The sequence below is a fragment of the Gekko japonicus genome, unplaced genomic scaffold (assembly GCF_001447785.1).
Source record: "Gekko japonicus isolate JY-2015 unplaced genomic scaffold, Gekko_japonicus_V1.1 scaffold2890, whole genome shotgun sequence".
Classification (NCBI taxonomy): Eukaryota; Metazoa; Chordata; class Lepidosauria; order Squamata; family Gekkonidae; genus Gekko; species Gekko japonicus.
The window spans coordinates 36,661-48,902 of record NW_015166510.1 but is presented as its reverse complement, the minus strand read 5'-3'; positions in this window follow the sequence as shown (position 1 = coordinate 48,902).

Here is a 12,242-nt window from a genome sequence, read left to right as displayed (position 1 = left end):
CCTCTCACACCAAAACAAATCGACTTCCTGACATGGTAGCCAAACATCAGACATGACGGAAAGGCCCCGTGTTATTAATCACCGTTCTGGCTTACATAAGGAAGAAGGAGAGATCTGGTTTCATTCAACGAGAGCCGGATGAAAACCAAACTCTTGTGGTCTAGGTGAATGCAGCTGGGTCCTGTCCGTTCCCACAACATGAACGAAAGAATTCGCTAACATGCCGAGAAAAAAAGAGAGAAATCCCATCTGCTGGGCAGTCCAGATGCCACGATACATATGCCCCGTCTCTCCTCTCGGATCTTACATCTCCCTGCATACCCATTAAGTGGTTAATTGCTGTATGAAAAAAAGATAGGCTAACAGGATCGGGCCAGAAGTCCAACAGAAGTCAGCCAAACATTTTTGCAAATTTCAAATGGAGGGGACCTCGAGCGCTTTCCCGTTTACTGCCCGTGTCTGAAATGCAGAGGTATACTGCCTTTGGAGTAGTGGCTAAGTGGATGGACTCTAATCTGGGAGAACCGGGTTTGATTCCCCACTCCTCCACTCGCAGCTGCTGGATGACCTTGGGCAAGCCATAGTTCTGCCAGAGCTGTTCTCTCAAGGACACTTCTCGGAAGCTCAGCCATAACCTCCCTCACAGGGTGTCTGTTGTGGGGAGGGAAAGGGAAAGGAGTTTGTAAGCCGCTCCAAGACTCTGAGGGTATAAATCCAATCTCTTCTTCTTCTTCTTCATATGTGGAGTCATCATGGTCAACAGAGGCCGATAGATCTATCCTCCAAGAATTGAATGAATGCTTTTCGAAATGTATGTTTGTTCACGTGGAAGCCATAAAGTGTTGCCGATCTTCCCCAGGAAGCCCCCCCAGAAACCAGTATGAACATAAGAACATCAGAGAAGCCAAATGTTGGATCAGGCCAATGGCCCATCCAGTCCAAAACTCTGTCACACAGTGGCCAAAAATACCAGAGGCCATCAAAAGGTCCGGCCGTGGGGCCAGGACACCAGAAGCCCTCCCACTGTTCCCCCCCACCCCGAGCACCAAGAATACAGAGAATCCCTTGCCCCAGACCGAGAGTTCCTATCTATACCTTGTGGCTAGTACCCACTGATGGATCTCTGACTCCATATGCTTATCTAATTCTCTCTTGAAGCTGTCCAGGCTTGTAGCTGCCACCACCTCCTGTGGCAGTGAATTCCACATGTGAATCACTCTTTGGGTGAAGAAGGACTTCCTTTTATCCGTTCTAACCCGACTACTCAGCAATTTCATTGAGTGCCCATGAGTTCTGGTATTGTGAGAAAGGGAGAAAAGTACCTCTTTCTCTACCTGCTCTGTCCCATGCATAATCTTATAAACCTCAATCATGTCACCCCTCAGCCGTTGTTTCTCCAAGCTGAAGAGCCCCAAGCGCTTTAACTTTTCTTCATAGGGAAAGTGTTCCAACCTTTTGATCATCACAGTTGCCTTTTTCTGCACTTTTTCCAATGCCATAATATCCTTTTTGAGGTGTGGTGACCAGAACTGTACACAGTACTTCAAATGAGGTTGCACCATTGATTTATACAGGGGTATTTGTGATACAGTTTACTGCCCGTGTCTGAAATGCAGAGGTATACTGCCTTTGGACTGCAAGAAGATCAAATCAGTCAATCCTAAAAGAAATCAACCCTGACTGTTCCCTGGAAGGCCAGATAATGAAACTGAAGCTCAAATACTTTGGCCACCAAATGAGAAGGGAGCGCTCACTGGAGAAGACCCTGATGCTGAGAAAGATTGAAGGTCAAAGAAGACGGGGACGGCAAAGGATAAGATGGTTAGACAGTGTCATAGATGCAACTAACATGAAGTTCAGCAAACTTCAGAGGACGGCGGAAGATCGGAAGGCCTGGCGTGATCTGGTCCATGGGGTCGCGAAGAGTCGGACTCGACTGTGCGACTGAACAGCAACAACAAAAGGAGCTGTCGTGAGTCACTGCTCACTTCCTCAGATAGTGAGCGTGACTCACGAAAGTGCATACCCTACCACACATTTTGTTAGTCCTAAGGTGCTACTGGACTGTTTCTGAGTTCAGTGAGGCTTGAGGTGGTGGTGGTGGGAAAGTACTATCAAGTTGCAGTGAACTTATTGCAACCCTACAGGGTTTTCAAGGCAGACATTCAGAGGTGGTTTGCCATTGCCTATCTCTGTGTCACGGCCCTGGTATTTCCGCGGTGATCTCCCATCCAAATGCTAACCAGGGCTGAGTCTGACGCTGCTTAGCTTCTGAGATCTGATGAGATCGGGCTTTCTTTTAGGATGGACTGATTTGATCTCCTTGCAGTCCAAGGGACTCTCAAGAGTCTTCTCCAGCACCATAGTTCAAAAGAATCTATTCTTCGGCGCTCGGCCTTCCTTATAGTCCAACTCTCGCAGCCATACATGACTACTGGGAATACCATTGCTTTGACCATGCGAACTTTTGTTGGCAGGGTGATGTCTCTACTTTTTATCATGCTGTTTTGGTTAGCCATCGCTTTCCTCCCAAGAAGCAGGCGTCTTTTAATTTCATGGCTACTGTCACAGTCTGCGGTGATCTGGGATCCCAGGAACGTGAAGTCTGTCACTACTTCCACGACTTCCCCTTCTATTTGCCAAGGAGTGATGGGGCCGGATGCCATGATCTTAGTTTTTTTGATGTTGAGCTTCAAGCCAACTTTTGCGCTCTCCTCTTTTATTTTGAGCAAGAGGCTCTTCAAGTCCTCTTCACTTTCTGCCATTAGAGTGGTATCGTCTGCATATCTGAGGTTGTTGATCTTTTCCCCAGCATGATTCATCCACGACAGCTCCTACCCTGCCACAAGTTTTGTTAGCCTTTCAGATGCTGCTGGACTCTTGCTCTTTTCTCCTGCAGCAGACCGACTAACACGGCGACCCATCTTGATCTATCATTGAACGCAGTGAGATTTTCTTCTGAATCAGCGTTCAGAGGATCAGGCTCCACAGGACACCCTTTCCCACTATTTTGGGAAAGCCAGACTTTTTAAAGAGAAAATGAAACCCGTGAGTCATATTTAAAACGTGATCTGTGGCCCACTGGCGACGGAGAGCTACAGCGAGGCCGACCACAACTGAGTCATCGTTTGCGGCTCCCAGAGAAAAAGGCGATTGTGAGCAACCAATGGGGAGCGTAAGCGGCTTCCCAGTGCCGTTGGCAAGGCCCCCCAGGATAAAACAGAATAACAAAAGGGCTGGTCTTTGGGGCAAATTCCTTCTTGCTATTTCCATTCCGCCGGCTTGGTAATGGTGTGGGCTGCTAGGCTACCTCCTCTCTGCACATCCGAATACGAAGTTTCCACTGGGTTTCGTCTCCGCTGCAACAGCCGGAGACAGAGAAACGGAGAAAACATAGGAACAGAGAAAGGGGAAAGGGGGAGGAGGACGGGCAAGTTCTTTTTTTATTTCCCGTACCAAATTGCAGGCCTCGGACTGCGTGGGAGGCGTTGCAATTAGCTGGCGCTTCCGAGCTCCCCTGCTGCCACCGGCCGAGAGCATCTGGAAGGCTCCGCCCACCGTTCACAGCGAGCCCCGGAGGAGGGCGTTTTCCTCCTGACATCTTGATGCATCTCCTCAATTTGCATTGTGCAAATCTAGTTCTGAAGATTCATTTTCGCCGGTGTGTTTTGCATGGGAGGAAACACAGCTGGGGTGCATGTGGGTGGGGGACAGACCGTACGGTTGCCAACTCTGGGCTGGGGAATTTCTGGAGATTTGGGGGTGATCAACTCTTGAGAAAATTTTCTCCCAGGGAATTGATCCCTGTAGTCTGGAGATAGGGTTGTCAGCAGTGTTCCCTCTAAGCTGAGTTAGTGTGAGCTAGCTCAGTTTTTCAGCCTCTGGCTCACACAGTTTTTGTCTCAGCTCAGAAAGGAGGGCTCCAGAGCAAACTAATTTATGCAGTCGCCAAATTGCTTGCTCGCAACTTTAATGCCCGTCGCTCACAAACTAGATTTTTTGCTCACAAGACTCCACAGCTTAGAGGGAGCATTGGTTGTCAGCCCCTGGGACCGAGCAGGGATCCCCTGCTTTGGGGGGCTTCTCCCCACGCGTGGACCAGATGGCCAGTGGGGGAAACCCCACCCCTAAACAGAGCCATTACCGTGCAACATCCCTGATGCAATGACGTCACCTGGAAGTGATTTCATCGGGCGGCGACGTCACACGGGGACACTCTGGGGGCAAGACTCTATGGTTTGAGGGTGAATTTACCATAGAGTTTTGCCCAGAAACCAGAGCATTCTCCCCCATGTCGCTGACACAATGCCATCACTTCTGGGTGACGTCACTGCATCGTGCAACATCACGCAATGTCCCCACCCACCCCTGGGATGTCCCCAAATCCCCCCGCCAGAACGACGAGGGGATCCGGCAACACAATCTGGACATTCGTGGTAATTCTGGGAGATCTCTAGTCTCCACCTGGAGGTCAGCGACACTAATAGCACTGCCGATTGTCATATAGACACAGGCAGAGGCTGCTTCTGCTGTTGCCGTTAATTATAATGAAGATGACTGATGACGCTAACGAGCGCTGCCAACTCTGGGTTGGGAAATTCCTGGAGATCTAGGGGTGGAGCCTGGGGAGGCCAAGGTTTGAGGGAGGGGCCTCAGCCTAGTATAATACCACAGAGTCCACCCTCCAAAGCAACCAGCGGGACTGATCTCTACAGTCCGGAGACCAGTTGTCATTTCGGGAGCCCTCCAGCTGCTTGGAAGCCCGCCTCTCGGAAAAGCAATGCGGTAAGCATGCGATGCTCTTCCCGCCCTGCCAAGCGCCCGCGCTTTCCCCCAACCGGATTGCACACCGCAGGGATACAGACTCTGGACAAGTCGGGTACGATCCCAGCTCTCCCGGCAAGACAGCAATGAGCCGCGAACGAGCGAGAGTGGCGTCTGACGAGATTGTTCCTGACAGGAAGCGGCTCGAAATTGCAGGGTCAGCCTCAGCCCCCTCCCCCCTCTCCCTCCACCCCAATCAACAAGCATCGCTGGAGAAAGGAAGGCAGGCTCGGAATAAAACGGGTGATGTCAGAATCGATTACCGGAGGCGTGCGCAGGCTACGCAGTCCGAATCCTGCACCCGGGAAAGCTGATTCAGTGGTTTCCCTTGAACAAACATGGCATGCGTTTTGCATAATTCATCCCGCAGTTTTTTCCTGTTTTCACTTCATGGATGCTGCCTTGTGCTACTCTGCGGAGGGGCAAAGGTGTCGGGTTTGGCATCAAGCAACTCTGGGGGTTGAGGGAACGTCTGAGCACACGGCTCGGATGTTTAAGGCCCAGGGTTTGCTTCCGACGGAACCCATCTCATGTGACACGGCTGGGGGGAAGTCCCTCTTTGGAGAGAGAGTTGAAACACACAGCATTCAGGTCTGGGTTTATGGCAGCTTCCTAAATCCGTACCTGCCGCAGAAACGCATGTTGATTCATGCATGGCGGCGGCCAAGCCTCGAAGGCTGCCCTGTTGACCCGTGGGAACTAAGCGCGTGACCTGGAACACACCCAGCCGCTCCTGGGAAACGGGGAGTGATCTCATCAGAGAATCCCTGGTAAACTTCTGAAGAAACACAGTTTGAAGTTGTCTGATGACAAGTGGAATCTTTGTTCCGTCTGATCTCCGAGCGGCGGGTTGTCTCCAAGGTCCTTCCTAACATCTGCTGCATTGAGATCCTTTTGACTGGAGATGCGAAGGCCTGAACCCAAGGCTCCCTGCTCTGGCTACATCACCGGAACTGTTTGGGTTGCCGACCTCCAGGTGGGGCCTGGAGACCTCCCAGAATCACGACTGATCTCTAGACTACAAAGGTCACTTCCCCTAGAGAAAACACCTGCTTTGGAGGGTGGATTCTATGGCATTGTACCCCGCAGAGGTACCTGCTGGAAGTTCCAGATGCGATCTCCCGTCTCAGACCTCCAGACTGAGCGGCAAGAGAGACTAGATAGCTAGACAGGCACAGCGACCTTTCTTCCTGTATCTACTCTTCTGCCATTGTCCTCTTTGTTAAACAGATTGTAATCTCAGGGATTTCCCTTTCCTGTTTCTCTCTCCCTCTGAATGAAGATTTGCTACCTGCATGCATCAAGAGAGGGATATGCAGTCCTCTCTTGGCACCATGAGGCGGATGGACCTCTCGCCATCCGTGTCCATCCTTTAGCTAGTTAGTAATCTATCAGTCTCTGCTCTTTCCTATCCAAAAGTGTACTTCTCCAATAAAGAGAGATTTATCTTCGAAACTTGCAAAGTGGCTCTGCGTAGCTTTGTAAAGCTGAGTAACTTGGTAAAGTGACGCTCCTGCGTTTGTAGCGTCATAGAAGAAGAGGAAGAGGAAGAAGAGGAGGAAGGAGGAGGAGGAGGAGATTGGATTTATACCCCACCCTTCACTTGGAGTCTCAGAGCGGCTTACAAACGCCTTCCCCTTCCCCTCCTCACAACAGACACCCTGTGAGGCAGGTGGGGCTGAGAGAGCTCTTTCCAGAACTGTCCTTGAGAGAATAGCTCTGAGAGAACTTGTGACTGACCCGAGGTCACACCTGCAGCTGCATGTGGAGAAGTGGGGAATCTGAAGGAACTTGTGACTGACCAAAGGTCATCCAGCAGGTGCAAGTGGAGGAGTGGGGAATCAAACCCGGTTCTCCCAGATTAGAATCCGCGCACTTACCCACGACACCAAACTGGCTCTCTAAGCACTCTGCTAACTAATGGCGACTGGACTCACCACACCAACTGCCCTCAATAGTACCCTCCCCCTGACCGAGTCCCACCCTTTCCAGGCTCCATCTCCCCAAATCTCCAGGAATCTCCCACCCCAGGGTTGGCACCCCGAAACTGCAGCAACTCTCCTCTCTGAAGGCAGCCCGTCCTCTAAAAGCCACCAACCCGCCCCAGCCCTTTGGCACGTTCCACAGCCTGACTGATGCCGAAGTTATCCTGGGACGATGCCGGTGGCCATCAAGGAAGGGAAGATAAAAGTCTCGGGATGCCTCGAGCGTGTCGTCCGCCCCACAGGCAGGCAGCCAGAATACCGAGGGGGTGACTCAGTCCCCGGAGGTCCGAGAGGGCCCCGCTTCTCATCCCCAGGCCGGCCTGGAGGATGCTGTCATCTCCTGGCCCAACGCCCCGCCTGCTTCCCAACCCAGTGAGTCGCTCCTTTCTCCGTGCTTTTCCAGGCCTCCGGCTATTTCCGTCCGCAAAGGGCCAAGGGGAGAGGAGGATATCTAGTCCCCCGAGCTCTTTCGTTTCAGAGTGATGTTTTGGAAAAGGAAAAGGGTTTTTTGTTTTTCCGCCAGGGAGGCTCGGGGAGGGACTGATTCCGAGCCGAGCCTCCCTGGGTCGGCCTTAACACACCCACACACCCCAAGCTGTTTTCAACACCAGTGGGGGTTGCCAACGACCTGGGGGGAAATATGTGCCGCCCCTTTAATAGAGGCGGAAATGGGTAGGTGAAGTTTTTCGTGGCAAGGAGGGCAAATGACATCACCTGGTAAATACTAGCCCATTAAGGTTCCATTAAAGGGGCAGGAAATATATATTTTTCCCCTCTTCCGGGTAGCCGGCGACCTTGAAAGCAGTTCTGCCTCAGGAAGGAGTCTCCATGCCGCAGCCATGACGGCTAAGCGGAACCTCCATGTTCAGAAGCAGTCTACTTCTGAATACTAGTTTTGGAGTGGGAGGCGGTGCCTTATCCTGCTCATAAGCTCTCTGGAGTCATCCAAGGGAAGCAGGATTCTGGACCAGAACGTAGAAACGTAAAGCTGGAAGGGACCCCCAGGGGTCATCAAGTCCAACCCCCCGCACAATGCAGGAAATTCACAGCTACTTCCCACCCCCCCAGTGACCCCTGCTCTATGCTCAGAAGAAGAAGAGAAGAAGAGGAGATCGGATTTATATCCTGCCCTTTACTACCTGAAACAGTCTCAGAGCGGCTTACAATCTCCTTTCCCTTCCCCTCCCCACAACAGACACCCTGGGAGGCAGGTGGGGCTGAGAGACCTCTGACAGAAACTGCTCCTGAGAGAACAGCTCTGAAAGAACTTGTGACTGACCCAAGGTCACACGAGCAGCTGTGTGTGTAGGAGTGGGGAATCAAACCCGGTTCTCACAGATCAGAGTCTGTGCTCCTAACCACTACACCACACTGGCTCTCTACTGGAGGCAGTGATCATGCTCGTTTTAAGAAGAGGAGAAGAAGAGATTGGATTTATACCCCGCCCTTCACTTGGAGCCTCAGAACAGCTTACAATCTCCTTTCCCTTCCCCTCCCCACAACAGACACCCTGTGAGGTAGGTGGGGCTGAGAGAGCTCGGACAGAAACTGCTCTTTTCAAGGACAGCTCTGACAGAACTATGGCTTGCCCAAGGTCATCCAGCAGCTGCAAGTGGAGGAGTGAGGAATCAAACCCGGTTCTCCCAGATTAGAGTCCGTGCACTTAACCGCTACACCAAACTGGCTTAAGGATGTGATAAATTCTTAATAAGCTCGTCAACCACCAGCTGGGAACCGTGATGGCTAAGAACGGATCCTCCATGTTCAGAGGCAGTCTAGCACAGAACAGTATGCCGAGCACAGGCAACAAAGGAAGGCTGCTGTGCTCTTCCCAGTGGCCACTGACTCTCTGCTGTTGGAAACAGGATGCTGAGCTAAAGGAACCCCTTTCAACGGCCCGGCCAAGCAATTCTAAGGCTCCGGCAGAGACGATGAACCACTGCAGGCCACGATTCACAGCGCAAGCTTTGCAGACCTTTCCTGGCATGGCAAATTAAAGGTCCCTTCAGGTGCCCGTCTTCAGGAAAGCCTCCGGCCTCCGCGCCCCATCCTCCTCCTCCTCCCTCCGCCTCTAGAGACCTTCCTTTCGCATCGCCCTCTCCCATCCCGCCTGTGTGAGGAAACAACAACACCATGGCAACGTCGCCATGGCAACTGTCGTCATGATCACCGGATCCAGCGATTGCCGGTGACATCCGCTCCAATGGCTTGAAGTGGGCCCTCGGTTTCGGGCGGCCTTTCAAAGATGGCGCTCGGCCAGTGGCTCTGGACTTGGCAACGGCCGGGAAGGGATGTGGGAAACCAGGGTAACGGTTTTGGGGAGGAAGATGAAATGGCAAAGGGGATTTTAAAAAATATAAAATCAGTGGATAGTCTAGCCTTCTGCAGCCAGGGAGAAGGGAGTTGGATCCTTTTCCTCAAACCTCCACAATTACCTAGTGGTATTTTTTAACTGGGTTACAGAATTTTGGTCCAGAGTACATGGGCCATTAAGAAGAAGAACAGATTAGATTTATACCCCGCCCTTCGCTACCCAAAGGAGTCTCAGAGCGGCTTACAATCTCCTTTCCCTTCCCCTCCCCACAACAGACACCCTGTGAGGCAGGTGGGGCTGAGAGAGCTCTCTCAAGAACTGCCCTTAAGAGAACAGCTCTGAGAGAACTTGTAACTGACCCAAGGTCACAGCAGCAGCTGCATGTGGAGGAGCGGGGAATCACACCCGGTTTTCCCAGATTAGAGTCCGCACTCCCAACCACTACACAAAATTGGCTCTCAAAGTGCCTGGCCTTCTAGATGTGTTACTTTGAGCCTAAAAACAGCCCTAAGGAGGCGATATGGATTGGGCCATAGCTCTGGGAAATAGCAAGTAACTCTTCTCCAGCCCTGCTGTTGCTCCGGTTCGGAAGCCCCCCCCCCAGCTATGTGTGAAACTCCCCGCAAGCAGAAAACTAGCACCACAGGTAAAGAGAGAGGGTTGAACATTTCCCACTGCTGGAGTAGTTTTCTGTGTTCAGGGACTTCTGCATGCAAATGATGCTCTGAAGAGAGACTGTTCATTCTGCCACCCACAGCAGGGTTGGCAGCCAGTGGCTGGCACCCAGGAGGAAACTGCGGAAGTGACATCACGCCATCGGTGCAATGCTCTAAGATTCACACCAATGGCATGACATCACTTCTGGGTCTTTCCAGAAATGACATCACACTGCAATGGCAATTTTTTAATTTCCCCCTGACAAGGGGGGGGGTCCAGACCTGCCCCAGTGTGGGGGCTCTGGCGCTTCATTCTCCTAAATGTGCCCCCCAAATATAAGGTTTCAATCCTATCCATACTTCTAAATGCAGTGGGCCACACTTCTGAGAAAAATGTGCATGGGATGGGAATACTAATAGTGGTATGTGGTTTAAGTGAATTTCATAACTTTTTGGTTTGGGATAGGTTTCCAGTCTTCCTAGGCAAGCCAGCAATTTCCCTTGAAATTGACACACCGAAGACAACAAAAATGGAGACTCACAAGCAATGCTCCCTTTAAGCTATGGAGTCTTGTGAGCAAAAATTCTACTTTGTGAGCTGCTGGCCTTCAAGTTGTGAGCGAGCGATTTGGCGACTGCATAAATAAGTTTGCTCTGGAGCCTTCCTTCCAGAGCGGAGACAAAAATGTGTGAGCCGGAGGCTAAAAAACTGGGAGCTAGCTCACACTCACTTGCCTTAGAGGGAACACTGTTCACCAGTTGGTTTCTTGTGCAGAAGAAGCAAAACCAAAATGGGGATATTCATACTGAACCAGCAAGCTGGGGGAGGGACAGGATCATGGTATAGCCCGATCTCGACAGATCTCAGAAGCTAAGCAGGGTCGATACTTGGAAGGGAGACCACCAAGGAAGACTCTGCAGAGGAAGGCAACGGCCAGCCACCTCTGCTTCTCACTTGCCTTGACAGCCCCTTGCTGGGGCCGACACAAGTCGGTTGCAACTTGATGGCATTTTGCACACACATGGATAGCAAGCTGGCAAAATATGATCACACCTCCAAGCCAGATGCAAGCTGGAAGCCCCGACGCCAGGTGAGAACCCAACAGCCCAGCCCTGAACACCTCCTTTTTGACTTCTAGGAATCCGAATTTTTTTTGTTCCAGCTGCAAGCAGTGTTCCCTCTAAGCTGAGTTAGTGTGAGCTAGCTCACGGTTTTTTAGCCTCTGGCTCACACATTTTTGTCTCAGCTCAGGAAGGATGGCCCCAGAGCAAACTAATTTATGCAGAAGCCAAATCACTTGCTCACAACTTTAATGCCAGTAGCTCACAAAGTAGAATTTTTGCTCACAAGACTCCACAGCTTAGAGGGAACATTGGAGAAAAAGGTATTTTGTCAAGACAACACTAGATGTGATAAGAGGCGCGTGGCTAATGCTAATCGCGACGGTCTCGCGTCTCTTCCTTGTCCTCCGCTTTCCTCCGGTCACGACCATCATCATCGTGACATTGTCACGCTGAAAAATTTCCTGCCCCTGCAAGCAGCAGCCAGAGAAGTGGAGGGTATGTATGTGAGGAAACTTGCAACATGGCGATGCCATGTCAATCAATCTGCAAATTGGGAGAGGGGGAAGCAAAGAGCTTCAGTTTTCAACGCCCGCCGCCATGTGCATCTGCCATAGGGGACTTCTCCTCTGACGTCCCAGCTGCCGAATCATAGAATCACAGAGTTGGAAGGAACCTCCAGGGTAATCTAGTCCAACCTCATGCACAATGCAGGGAATTCACAAATACCTCCACACACCCGCAGTGACCCCTGCTCCATACAAGGTAAAGGTAAAGGTAAAGGTTTCCCTTGCTCGAAAGCCAGTCGAATCCGACTCTAGGGTTGCGGTGCTCATCTCTGTTGCAAAGCCGAAGAGCCAGCGCTGTCCAAAGAAGTTTCCGTGGTCATGTGGCCGGCATGACTAAACACCAAGGCGCACGGAACGATGTTACCTTCCCACCGAAGTGGTACCTATTTATCTATTTGCAATTTCTTGCTTTCGAACTGCTAGGTTGGCAGGAGCTGGAACTAGAGACGGGAGCTCACTCCGTCATGCGACACACTCGGGTCTCGAACTGATGAACTACCGACCTTCCACAGCCTGCACTTCAGTGTCTTAACCACTAGAGCCACCGCAGCGCCATGCAAAGAAGATGACAAAAAACCTCCAGGATCCCCGGCCAAACTGGCCTGGGTAAAAACTGCTTCCTGACCCCAAAGTAGCAATCGGCATTTCCCTGGGCGTGTAAGAAAGGGCCACAAGAACTGAGCACTGATGCAACCCTTCCTGCCCTCCCTTCTCATGATCCGCCTAAATTCACAGAATCAGCACTGCTGTCAGATGGCCACCTAGCCTCTGTTTGAAAACCTCCGAAGGAGGAGAGCCCACCACCTCCCGAGGAAGCCTGTTCCACCAAGGA